Here is a 14,498-nt window from a genome sequence, read left to right on the forward strand (position 1 = left end):
GAGGAGGTGCGAGGGGATTGGATCTAGAGGGCATGTTGTAGGATGGCTGGAGAGGAGAAGTTTTGATACTTCTGCCTCAGTGAGGGGACAGAAGGAGAAGATGGGAGTTTTAGCAGTGGGTGTGGTTGGTTTGAGGTCCTGTGTGTGTGGGGCTGAGAATTGACTACTGTTACGTGTGTCAGGAGCGCTGTTGATCTTGTTGTGGAAATATGGAGATTTGGCAGTATGGACTTAAGCAGAGAAAGATGAAAGCAAAGATTTATACATACTCAGATCTGACGGACCTTTTGATTTGCGCCATTTTCTCTCTGCTGCCCTGAGTTTGGTCCGATGCTCACCAAGAACATCGGATAACCAGGGGTTAGAGGGGGCAGCCCATGCTGGCCTGGAGAAGAGAGGACAAATATCATCTAGACAAGAGGTTAAAGTAGAGCATAATGTGTCAGTTGCTGCATTCACATCCAAAGATGAGAAATGGGTAGGTGAGGGAAGAGAGGAGGATACTATAGAGGAAAGATCGGAAGGGTAAAGGGAGCGCAGGTTTCGTCTAAAAGTAACCGGTATAGGGGTTGATGGCACAAAGGTAGCAAAATGTAGTATAAATGTAATGAAGAAATGGTCAGAGATATGTAGGGGTTCCACCAAAATGTTGTCTGCAATACAATTGGGTGTGTAAATTAAGTCAAGTTGGTAGCCTGATGTGTGCGTGCTTGTAGTGGTAAGGCGTTTGAGATCAAATGAGGCAAGGAGTGAATGGAAATCGGTAGCATAAGGCTTGTCCAGATTAATGTTGAAGTCGCCAAAGACTAAAAGTGGACTGCCATCCTTCGGGAATGAGGACAGCCCAGGAATTTGCCCAGGAGGACAGTAAATTACCACAACCTGGAGTTTTATAGGAGCTGTTACAGTAACCGCATGCGATTCAAATGAGTTATAATTGCATAGGGAAGAGTGGGATAAGTATTTCCAATTGTCAGAAATGAGCAGACGAGTGCCCCCACCCCGGCCAACCTGACAGAGGGTGTGAGAGAAAGAGAAATTGTTAGATAGAGCTGCTGGGGTTGCTGAGTCTTCTGGACGAATCCAGGTCTCAGTCAAGCCCAAGACACTGAGTGTGGATTGTAAAGAAAAAGCAGAAATGAAGTGTGCTTTGTTGACAGCTGCCTGACAATTCCAGACTGAGAATTCCACAGAGAAAGAAAGAGGTGCAGTAGAAGATGTAGCGATAGGATGCAGGATAGCAAGATTGCGTTGCCGTCTGCGTGTGATGTTAGAGCGTTGTTGAGAGACAACTGGAATGTTTTGGAAACACATGATAGAGGTGGAAAAGAGAGGACAGAAAAGGAGAGTGTGTAAAGGGAAGATAAAAATAAAACTTAAGTGCGTTGCCAGTTTCATTGCTCGGTGAAGTCGCAGGTCTTTACACTCGTGGGCTGAACACGAGGGCTGAATGCTTCTGCTGATGCTTCCGCGTCAGTGCACAGACATCAAAGACATAAACAGTCTAAGAGACTAAAGTGAAAACAGCTGTGGCCGCCTTCTAATTAGCACAGCCAATTGCCTATAGCAGGGCAATTGCTCAAATCGAAACTACTGTTTGCACTTAAGTGCAGGAAGAGAGCAATGTTAATAACACAGGTTCCTTCTTAGCTGATGGTAATTATTATACTGTAATTACCAGTAAGTGCAATCAAAAATACAAACTACAATGAAAATACAAAGTAGAAATAGGTAGACAACGAAATATTCCTTCCTAGCAGCAAGTAATAATTTCAAGAACAGATCACCGAACAAAGTATTAAGCAAAACACTCACGCGCTGCCGTCCGTCTCTTCTGTTGACTAATCGCGTCTCCCAAGTTATGACAGTGACCAAACAGTGTAAATGGTCTTCAGTCACTGTGGACGCCTTCTAATTAGCACAGCCAATAGCCTATAGCAGGACAATTGCTCAAATCGAAACTACAGTTCGCACTTAAGTGCAGGAAGAGAGCAATGCAAATAACACGGGCTCCTTCTTAGCCGACGGCAATTATTACAATTACCAGTAAGTGCAATCAAAAATACAAACTACAACGAAAATGCAAAGTAGAAATAGGTAGACAACAGAATATTCCTTCCTAGCAGCAAATAATAATTTCAACAACAGATCTACAAACAAAGTATTAAGCAAAACAGTCACGCACTGCCACCCGTCTCTTCTGTTGAATAATCGCTTCTCCCCTTAAAATGTTAAAAAAGATTTCTGTTTCAAATAAATGCAGTTCTTTTGAACTTTCTATTCATCAAATAACCCTGAAGAAAATTAATAATGGTAGAAATTATTCAGTTAAATTATGCATTATCATGTACAGTATTTACAGACACACACACATACACACACACACACACGCGCACGCACGCACGCACACACACAGACACACACAGGTTTGTTTTTGTGAATTGTGGGGACATTCCATGGGCGTAATGGTTTTTATACTGTGCAAACTGTATGTGCTATTGCCCTACACCAACCCTACACCTAACCCTACCCCTTACAGGAAACTTTGTGCATTTTTACTTTCTCAAAAAAACTCACTCTGTATGATTTATAAGTGTTTTGAAAAAAGGGGACATGGGGTAATGTCCTCATAAGTCACCGTCTCCTTGTAATACCTATGTCATACCCATGGCATTATACAAATTTGTGTCCTCATATGTCACAAAAACGCGCACACACACACATGTGGAGATCGAGAAGGCTTGGAAAAATCCATTCTCATCTCGCATCCATAGATTCCAGCATACTAGTTATGCCAACATTGAGGGGATGCGTGAGAATGGTTATGAGAAGATGCCCCCTGTTGAAGAGACGCTGGCCTGCTATCTCTCTATGGGGGAGACATCTTCTCTTAAGGTTCCCTCCCTGCCACCCAAACCCTTTCAGGATATATCTAATTTGAATGGCAGGGCATACACGTCAGCAGGTCAGGCTGCAGCCTCGTTGCATACCATGGCGGTGTTTCAGGCTTATCAGGCTGATCTGCTGAAAGACCTGGATAAAGGTCAGGGTCTATCCCCTGATGAGGTGGCTGAGTTGCGTCGCACCGCAGATCTTGCTCTCTGTGCCACTAAGCAGGCCGCCACTGCTATTGGTAGATCCATGGCGACCATGCTGGTTACGGAGAGGCATCTGTGGGTGAATCTGGCAGATATCCAGATCTAGCCCCTTCTGAGCTTTTCGGCTCTTCCGTCGAGACAGTGGTCGAGAAGTTTAAGGAGGCCAAGATGCGCTCGACTGCCTTTAAATCCTTCAATCCATGAAGGTACAGGTCTGAGCCCAAACAACAAAGGGGTTCTGGCCCGTATCGATCTAAGGATCAAGGGTGGGCTCTGAAGACTAGTGTCGCGACTTACGCCCCTCCCCCACCTGCGGGTAGGGCTCAAATGGGGCTTGGGTCAAAGGGTGACAGGCAAGATTTGAGGGAGGTGATCCAGACTAGGCGTTCTCAACACTCTTGTCTGGACCATCCCTTAATTCCCCTAAAAAGCTTCCCTCCTAACTGAGGTTAGGTAAGAGCCTCCTGCGCTTGCATTGCAGTCTCTTATGCTGGGCCTATGATGCTTTGGCTAGTTTCTATGTCTCATAGACTTACCTACTGATGGTCCGGACCCCAGTGCTCTTCGGACTTCGCCTCCAGCCTATATCCATGAGAACCTGAGTCATGCACGGGAGCCATGGTTGGTGAGTATGATCCATTTCATCTACTCTGCTGCTAGTTTTTATGTATTCAATACTAGCCTTTCTCTGCAGCGCTACTCGGACCTGTTCTGTTTTCTGACTTTTTAGGTTTGACCCCCCCCCCTGCTAAGTCAGGACCTCCTGCTGTTGACAGACTATAGTGACGGTTTCACTCATCGATACTGGATCCAGGCTGGTGATAGCCCTCATCTTCGGCTTGGACATGCAGCCTGGACTTCTGCGGAAGCCTCCCACCATCAGGTCCCCAGTATAACGCTGCAACCTCAGGACCTGCGGGTCCTTCTCGTGGGCTAGTACTCTTCTGAGTACATGCTTCGTGACATGCTCCCTATCCTAAATTGGCCAGTGTGCACTACTCATCTCTCACCCTGAGGGGTCTCCTGAGATTTGAGTCTTTCCCTAACCATCATGCACGTTCTCTGAGCTAGAACTCCTCTTGCTGAGGCATTGAGGGGCTCAACACTCCATAGACAGTCAGGCCTGCTGGTCCTCCCTGTTACACTGCCCTTATGGTCGAACCAGTAATCGCCCCTCTGCGGAGTGGGCTTGAGTGCACTGCGTTCCCTGAGGTATGAGGGATTTGTGTTTCTGCGGAAACCCCTCTTGTGTGCTTCTGCTCTGAGGAGCAGTAAGCTCTGTACACATGAATGGTTATTTGGCCCCGCTATTTCTTCGGGTCTGGTTATATGGGACCCACGCTCTCTATCGAGATAGAGAGCATGAGACAGTGTCCAGCTGCACCAGTGGACTGTCTCTTATTGGGACCTGCTGTGTTAACCCCTCTAATCTAGATTGGGCCCTGCTGGGTTACCCCTTCTAATCTAGTGCCTCCTTCTGGTCGAGCTGAGAAGTGCTCCCTTCACTGTGAGGGTTAGCTATGAGTCGCTCCCAGTATGTGCTGTAAGGACCCGCCTCAACTTGAGAGCCGAGAGCGCTACTCCTGAAAAACTCCATTTGAGTGTTAGGCCCGTCTCTGTCGCCTCCTTGGTCATTTGCCTATATCTTGGGACCCTGTTGTTCCCTGTAGGAATGTGTGATCCCCTTCTAGGAGGATCCCATTTCTGATGTCCCATTTGTGATCTAGCTGCTCCCCGGACTTGTCTGTGGTCCTTGCCAGTCCTGGGCAGACTGGGTGAGTCCTCTTCTCGACTTGAGAGTTAGGTCCTCTGACCCTGGCCTACTGATCGCTTCGGTCGAGCTGGGTTCCTCTCTCCTCACTAGGGGTTTAACCCTCTGCTCTTGAGCTCCATGGCAGTGACATCAGGTAGTTGGGCCGCTTGCTGCCTCCCTGATAAGCTGCCTCTATTTGGGTCAAGCCAGGCAGTGCTCCCCTCACCTCGGAGGGCTGTCTTTGAGCCTGCCGCTCCCGATTGAGTTTCTGAGGACTTCTCTCATTGAGTCCTCTGCTTGTTTGAGCTCCATTGAGTAGCAGCCTCAGGTTGTTAGGCCTCTCTCCGCCTCCCTGTTGCGCTGTCCTCTGCTTGTTTGAGCTCCATTGAGTAGCAGCCTCAGGTTGTTAGGCCTCTCTCCGCCTCCCTGTTGAGCTGCTCTCCTTGTGGGTCGAGCAGTGCCCTTGGGGGTTTCATATGAACATGGCCCTCTCGATTTGATTGTCTGAGTCCCCCTTCTATTTTTGAAGCTGGGCCTCCGCTATTTTGAGCTCCGTATAGCAGTCATGCCAGGCGGCTGGGCCATCTCCTGCCTCCCTGGCGGGTTGCTTGTTAAGTGAGCTAGCTGTGCTCCCCTCCCCATGAAGGGCTTCTTGCAAGCGTGCCGCTCCCTTCTGGGCATCTGTGAGCAGCTGCTTCGGAGTTCTGTTCTGTGAGCGTGCCACAGTCATGTAGGGTTTCTAGGCTGGTTTGATACAGCTTCGGTTACCCCTTAAGCAACGGGTGTTTTCTAAATCCATGCTATGGTGAGTGCACACACTGAGCTTCTGTGCACTTTCTAAAATCCACATTGTGGTAAGTGTGCACGCTAAGCATTCTGCGCACTTTCTAAAATCCTGTATGGTAAGGGTTATGCACTGTAAGGCTCGTTCCCTTTCTCTGAGTTGGTTTAGGCCCCAGTTCTCACCTTGGGCTCCACTCAACTTAAGCATTTCTGTTGATACATTTCTGAGAAGGGTGTTGCTACCAAAGATCTGTCGAGTAAGTTCTTTAAGCAGGTTTATTCAGAACTGACGGTAGCCCTCCTGGGTGGCAGGCCAGGGTCTGGTTTGGTTTTATAGACACCTGGCCGTATCCCCTTAAAGTAATCTCTTTCTTCTGATTCCAAGCCTCGAGCTCTGCCCTAGGCTTGGGCTTCCTAGCCCAGCCCTTAACAGGTAAGTTATTTTAGGGTATGCAGCTCAGGCCCTTGGCCGAAGGGGATAATGCCACTGACAGCCGTCAAGGCGTCCTTGGGGCAAATCCCATGGCTATGGTAGAGTTGGTACTTAGTGCTCGCCGTGGTTTCTGGCATGCACTCCCCTCAGCATGGCGGCGTGGGTATACTGTTCCCCATAGCGACCTCTAGAGGACACAGTTCGAAGTTCCCTAGGAAGGGCACGTCTCAGGCTACGTATGTAACCATGGTTCCCTGAGAAGGGAACGAGACACTGCGTCCTCTAGTTCCCTTGCCATGCTTCGGATGTAAGCTTCAGACGAAGAAGCGGATGACGTGTTCTCCCGGCGCCCTTTTATACTGTGGTCGCACCGGGTGATGATGTCACAGGCTGTTGATGGTCAATGTTATTGTCGTGTTTAGATTCATTGCTTCAGACACTGGTCACGCTGAATGTATTCCCCATAGCGACCCTAGAGGACGCAGTGTCTCGTTCCCTTCTCAGGGAACCATGGTTACATACGTAACCTGAGACATTTTTACTGCATTAAGCACTTTAAAAAATATATTGTGGTAGCTTTTAACCACTCTTATATATCATAGTAAATGTACAAGTAGTTTCATACTGAAAGTTAAGATAATAGTATGTGTAATACTATGATAACGGTCCATTTACTCAGCTGTGAAGATGGACAGAACAATGAAGAGATGATAGAAAATGACAACGTGGGTGAAGAGAACAGGTAGGAATGCGCCACAAAGGACATTATGACCAAAAAATATCAAGAAATATTGCAGATTAGAGTTTTGCTGATTATTTTTGAAATATCTGCTCTGTTTAGAGATGATGGATCCACAGCACTGTCAGTGTTTACTGAGATGTGTTCAACAAAGACATTATAATTATTTGTTTTGTTCGTTTAAGAATGTTGTGTGACTTTGATGAAGATCGGATAACATTTTATGACAAAATAATGCAGAAAACCAACTAATTCTAAAGGGTTCACATACTGTATAGTTTGTACAGTACAGAATACATTATGTCCATGGAGAGTCATAAACCACAAAAAATCAATGTGTGTGTGTGTGTTTGTGTTAGGCCTTGGTAATACTACTTAAATATTACAGTAAACATATTTTTAAAACCAAGTTAACTTCACATAGCCTGTTCTTTGACATTCAGGATTAAACCTGGTCCACATTGTAGCTGATTCTAGCCAAAAACCTCATGTGTACATAAGAGACCAGCTGATAGATATATAAAGCAATCAAACAATTATTTTTGTTTGTATGTGTGTCACGATCTCCAGCTGGAGTGCCCATGAGCTCCTCTAAAGGGCACTCCATTCTGTACCTTGCCATTCACTCAGGACTCCATTTCCCATAATACTTTGCATGTATCTAAAATGTATAATTTGGGAAACAATGTATCTAAAAAGAAAATCCAAGTTCCACAGTTCCCCTGGACCTGTGTTTCATATCAATATCTCCTCCTCAGTTCAATACCAAAATTCTTAGTTCTTCAAAGTTCTTCACCAAGACAAAACAATCCACACAGCACAGACAACATGTAGCATAAAAAAACATTGCATGAATTAAAGGTGATGGTGCTTTTTATAAATATATTCTAAATAAAATCCCAAGATATTTTATAAATATAATCTCCTGTCAGAAATCGGGAGTAAGTGCAGAGGCGCTCTGTGCTTTAATTAATTAATGTATGTACTGTATGTATGTATATATATATATATATATATATATATACCGATTTCTGACAGAAGAGCTGTCAGTCAATGGGAAAACAAAGTAACTTGTGTTACTTTGAAAAAATAACTCAGATATTTTCTTGTAAAATAAAAAGTAATGCATTACTTTAACTAGTTACTTGAAAAAAATAATCTGATTACGCACAGTAACTTGTGTTACTTTTGCGTTGCGTTACCCACAACACTGTCTGTAAATATCAAGAACATTTTGAGTGTCCATTTTCATGACCGTTTTAAAGTCATGAGACTACTTTATGTATTTGTTAGAAATACTCATATCAAATGTTGCAAAGACAATTTTTGTTTCTCAGTTTTTGTTTCTTGGACTGCACAAGAAAAGTCTTGGCTGGAACTTGTGAAGGGCTTTCCGGTTTTGTGTGCCATATGCATCATTCGGTGGGTGAGCGGATGGTGGGCGGTCTGTGTGTGTGCCGTTTGAGCCTAACCTTAGTTTAACATCTGTACGTTTGGGAACCGATTCTGACAAGATACTGAAGATCAGCACTGCAGTGCAGTAAAAAATACAATGGAAAAGAGCTTCTGTTTCTCTTTCCAACCATCAGCCGGTGTCTACCTTCTGCCTCTGAAATATGCTAATTGTTTCCCTGTGAGGCTTTGTAGAGGCACAGAGCCAACTGGTAACAATTCTTCCTAATCGTTTTAACGGATTACACCAACAGAGCAAACACAGAACATCCAATGTGTGGTGATAAGTACTTGATAATAGACAAGTCCTGGGTAACTGCTATCAATGTAAATGTTTTCCTTAAAATCTCTGTTTTGTTTTTTTTGTCTCTTAATGTAAAAAGGTTGAGGAATAACGACTGGGTCCTGCGTGACTCATCTGCAGAGTTTCCATCACGTCACCAACTCTGCATCTGCTAGTAAAACACACAGCGCTGGTGGCTGTTTCATCATTGTGTTTGCTTTGGTCCTCAGGCCTGAGTTCCTCATGTACACACACACACAAACACACACATACACACACACACACACACACACACACACACACACACACACACACACACACACACACGCCCACCACCTCCTGTGCTGGAATGATTATTGAACATGTTGGCCAATGTTAATTTGCCTTGATCATTGTGAAATGCATTTGTTTCTTTCTAGCTCTATGCAGTTGTTCTATTTACCAAAATTGGTGAAATCAAGAATTCAGCAATTATTAGTATTTAATATACACATTATTAATGTACACTGTTTATCCGCATCAATGGCTCCACAAAGAACCTTTACCATCCATGGAACATTTACCATCCATTTTCACACTAAAACATGGTTCTTTTGAGAACTGATTACTGAAAGGTTCTTTGGGCAACCAAAACTGGTTCTTCTATGGCATCGCTGTGAAAACCCCCTTTTGGAACCTTTATTTTTAAGAGTGTACTGCAATATATTTTGTAATATTAAACTACCGTTCACAATTTGGGGTTGGTAAGATTTTGTCTTTTGATTTTGATTTTGTTTTTGAAAGAAGTTTCTTCTGCTCAAAAATACAGTAAAGCAGTAATATTGCTTTTATTACAGTTTAAAATAACTGTTTTCTGTGTGAATATCTGTTAAACTGTAATTTATTTCTGTGATGCGCATCATTACTCCAGTCTTCAGTGTCACATGATCTTCAAAAATCATTCTAATATGCTGATTTGCTGCTCAAGAAGCATTTCTGATTATTATCAATGTTGAAAACAGTTGTGCTGAACAATATTTTTGTGGAAACCGTCATACATTTAATTTTTTCAGGATTCACAGATGACTAGAAAGTTCAAAAGAACAGCATTTGTTTAATACACAACTGAGTATTTTTGCAGGTCAAACAAAGCATCTACAGTGTGTGGCTGTTTCATAGATATTCCACATATATTTGCATAATTTATTATACAGCATGCTTTTAGTGCTTTTTAAATAGTCCCAAACAAAAGCTGCTTTTCACTCAAAATGCAATTCTACAACTTTGTATCACATTAAAAAAAAACATTACAATATATCAGTCTGATGTGTGTGTTCTTTTTAAAAAAAAATAGAACATAAATAAATAAAAGAAAAAATACACTTAAAAAATGAAAAGAATTAACAGAGACTAATTATCTGATTATAATTATCATGTGTTAATAAAAAAATGCATCATGCAAAATTTTTTAAGCATGATTAATTTTTTAATCATGCAATTTTAAAATAAAGATTAATTACTGTGATCGTATCTTTGTGTCATGTCTTACTTTACACGCATAACACCTTATAACACATCACATGCAGCATTAATGATTTCTATACCAGAGCTGAATCTGATACTCACTTATTAGACTCACTTATTTTATTTCTACTGCTGGGAAAGATCAGATATATTTAGCATGGCATTTATGGCGAATCTGAACACCGCGCCATCTTAACCCATCAAAGATTCACTGAGATCAAGAACCATTTTGCACTCATTTTCATTCTTTTCAAAAAATGTCAGTGCAAATTGAACCCAGGCCAGTCTGTGGTCTCCAGAAGTCTGGACCAGTCATTTGTACTCATTTTGTTAATCCAAGGAGACTCGTCTTGACCCACAATGCTGTTTTTTAGTCCATTTGCACAAAAGCATTAAAGAGAATGAGACGTGGATGAGTAATGGATCAGGTGAGGGTGAGATTTTACATTTCATAAGTGCATCTGAGAAGAGTGAATACAAAATCTCTGTTCATACTGCAATGAGTCCAATTACACCACATCCGCCCCTGAAGTCAACATCAAGTGTTCACAACTGATTCTTGTTTGTTTTTATGGATCAGGAATGGAGAGGTTGTTTGGACGTCAACAGAAGCGAGAGTTGTTTCAGAATTTTGATCAAACATTACAAAGACAACCCCCCCCCCTTTAGACTAGCATGCACAGATGAAGAGTTCACAGTAAGACCAGAAAGGAAGTAAAAAAAGTGAAAAAAGAAACTAAAAAGGAGCAATTTTCGACTTTGAGTGCTGAAAATGGGAGTATATAATGCTACTACGGCGCTGTGACTGTGCAAGATCAGCAAGATCAGCACGATCGTTGTATTCTAGAAAAGTATTTTTCCATTAAATGGTTGGGTTCGTTTCAGGCATTTCAGGCATCTTAATTAGAGTTTCCTGACAGGCTCCCATGTGGCGGCTCACAAAATGACTCCAGACTATTTGTCACATTGGGACTTGCTTCCTATTTTGGCAAATAACAGCAGCATTATGGTAATGATACGACTGAAAAACAATATATGAATTTGTGTTTCTATTGTATGTGGTTGGTCGATGAAAACAGGCTGATAGTGTTCTTCATCTTGACCTTCAAGCTGGTAGAAATGACCCTTGATCTAGCAAGCTGGCCACCATTTGCAATGCGATTACAAAAGTTTTTTTTTTTGTTTTTTTTTCCAGGACTGAGATAGATCGACATCAAATGGAAAACATATTAGCAAAACTGTTGATTGGTCATTAAAATTTAAATAATTTTATCGACATCACATATTAGCAAAACTGTTGATTGGTCATTAAAATTTAAATAATTTTTTAAAAAGCCATTAAAGCCATTAAATGAAATGTACAGTACTGTTCACATGTTTGGGGTTGGAAAGGCAGGGTGCGAACTACGGGGGAGCTAGGGGCAGCTCGGCTCCCCTTAATAAGACATGGGCTCCCCTGAAAACGTGATTTGTGAAATTTTGGGGGGTCTCAAAAAATATTGACAATGTGTTATTTTGACGTGCAATTTCAGTTTTGTGTAATGTGATCATCGTGGATTATTATGTGTAAAATTGCAAAAATATCATTAATTCATGCATGACGGCGATTTAAACCTAATTAACTTCAATAAAGATAATTATACATGCTATTCTTGTCATGAGCATCAAGGTGTGGGGGCGCTGCGGTGCAAATTCCACTCATGTTTAGTACATGTTAACTCAAAGATTCGTAGAAAAAATATAAACGTTGGACTCTGTGGTCGATTCTATGTTAAGGTAAGGCATGTTATTCGCAATTATGTGTTGTGGCTGGGTTGTTATAGGTCTGCGTGACTCTCGATGTCTTAGGCCTAATTGAACGGAGGAATTATGGTATTCTTCTGTAGCCTGACGACAAGTAACTTTAACCGTTGTTCATGTGAACTCAGCCTGATGCTTTGTATATAGACTATTTGTGGGTGGCTGTTTGTTGTTTCACCTATCAATTCGTGTCAATAAAGTATAATAGGGTAAATCCTGTATAGTGATTTATCCTATATAGTGCTTGCATAAAGCAAGTAGTGCATACACTTGTAGCTGTTATGTATCTTTGTAAGTCATTGTAAGCCCTCTTTTGAGGCATGCGCAAGCGCACGAACCCCCCCCCCCCGTTATAAAAAAAAAACAAGTGGGCTCCCCCAAAGTCCACGGTATAGTTCGAACACGGGATTTTAATATCCAGCAATATCCCACATCTTCATGAGGAAACAGACAACAAAGATTACATAGAAGATCTTTTCATGAAAATGTAAACATTACAAAGACAACCCCCCCCCTTTAGACTAGCATGCACAGATGAAGAGTTCACAGTAAGACCAGAAAGGAAGTAAAAAAAGTGAAAAAAGAAACTAAAAAGGAGCAATTTTCGACTTTGAGTGCTGAAAATGGGAGTATATAATGCTACTACGGCGCTGTGACTGTGCAAGATCAGCACAAATAAAACGATCGTTGTATTCTAGAAAAGTATTTTTCCATTAAATGGTTGGGTTCGTTTCAGGCATCTGATTTCCATTAATTAGAGTTTCCTGACAGGCTCCCATGTGGCGGCTCACAAAATGACTCCAGACTATTTGTCACATTGGGACTTGCTTCCTATTTTGGCAAATAACAGCAGCATTATGGTAATGATACGACTGAAAAACAATATATGAATTTGTGTTTCTATTGTATGTGGTTGGTCGATGAAAACAGGCTGATAGTGTTCTTCATCTTGACCTTCAAGCTGGTAGAAATGACCCTTGATCTAGCAAGCTGGCCACCATTTGCAATGCGATTACAAAAGTTTTTTTTTTTGTTTTTTTTTCCAGGACTGAGATAGATCGACATCAAATGGAAAACATATTAGCAAAACTGTTGATTGGTCATTAAAATTTAAATAATTTTTTAAAAAGCCATTAAAATAGAGCTGTGAAATGTACAGTACTGTTCACATGTTTGGGGTTGGAAAGGCAGGGTGCGAACTACGGGGGAGCTAGGGGCAGCTCGGCTCCCCTTAATAAGACATGGGCTCCCCTGAAAACGTGATTTGTGAAATTTTGGGGGGTCTCAAAAAATATTGACAATGTGTTATTTTGACGTGCAATTTCAGTTTTGTGTAATGTGATCATCGTGGATTATTATGTGTAGTTATATAGAAAAAAACAACAAGTGGGCTCCCCTCAAAGACCACGGTATAGTTCGAACACTGTGGAAAGGTGACTTTATCTCTTCTGCTCACCAAGGCTGCATTTATTTGATCAAAAATACAGTAAAAATGGTGTAATATTATTACAATGTAAAATAGCGGTTTTCTATGTGAATATCTGTTCAACTGTAATTTATTTCTGTGATGCGCAGCTGTATTTTCAGGATCATTACTCCAGTCTTCAGTGTCACATGATCTTCAGAAATCATTCTAATATGCTGATTTACTGCTCAAGAAACATTTCTGATTATTATCAATGTTGAAAACAGCTGTGCTGCACAATATTTTTGTGGAAACTGTGATACATTTTATTTTTCAGGATTCACAGATGAATAGAAAGTTCAAAAGAACAGCACTTATTTGAAATAGAAATATTTTGTAACATTATAAATGTCTTTACTTTTGATCAACTTAATGAATCCTTGATCAATAAAAGTAATAATTTCTTTAAAAAGTCTTGAAAAAAAACCCCTGCATAGATTCAAGAATATTAAATAAAGGAATAAATAAAATAAAAAATAACAGTAGCTTCCCTAATCTTGTTGTACTCTATCTATTTGTTTTCTTTTTATTTATTATACAATCAACAAAAGCAAAAAAGGCCTCTAACACTAGCTTGCTCTATTCCTTTTCTATTCTATCTGTTTTCCTTTTATTTATTTTATAATAAATATTACAAATAAAACCTTGCTGCGTGTACTGTGTTAAGCTAACTGAGACTTGTTGTAGCACTTGTATATTGTTGCTCTTCTGTTGATTTTGATTGCTTCCATTGTCCTCATTTGTATATTTTACAAATATTGTATTTATTATCTACATTTACATAATAATAATATGACATGGTTTCTCTGAAGAAATAGTTAAATTTTAGTGTACCATGATTTAAAACTGAAAAAATTGTGAATCAGAATCAGTTTTAAATGAGTTTTTATTTTTTTATGCTGTTTTCATTTTATTTTTAAAGTTTTAGTAATTTGGTTGTTTTTTCTTATTTATTACGTTTGTATATTTATTTATTTAATATTATAGAAGATCATTTCCACCCTGCAATAAAAATGAAAAGGTAATAGTGCCTTTTTATCTCACAATTCAGAAATTTTTCTGCCATGGAATTAAAAATAAAAAAATACAAATCTCACAATTTTGACTTTTTATCAAGTCAAGTTGCTTTGGAAAAAAAGCATCTGCTAAATGACTAAATGTACATGTAAATAAATAAATAAATACATAG

The sequence above is a fragment of the Sinocyclocheilus anshuiensis genome, unplaced genomic scaffold, assembly GCF_001515605.1.
Source record: "Sinocyclocheilus anshuiensis isolate Anshui unplaced genomic scaffold, SAMN03320099.WGS_v1.1 scaffold79, whole genome shotgun sequence".
Classification (NCBI taxonomy): Eukaryota; Metazoa; Chordata; class Actinopteri; order Cypriniformes; family Cyprinidae; genus Sinocyclocheilus; species Sinocyclocheilus anshuiensis.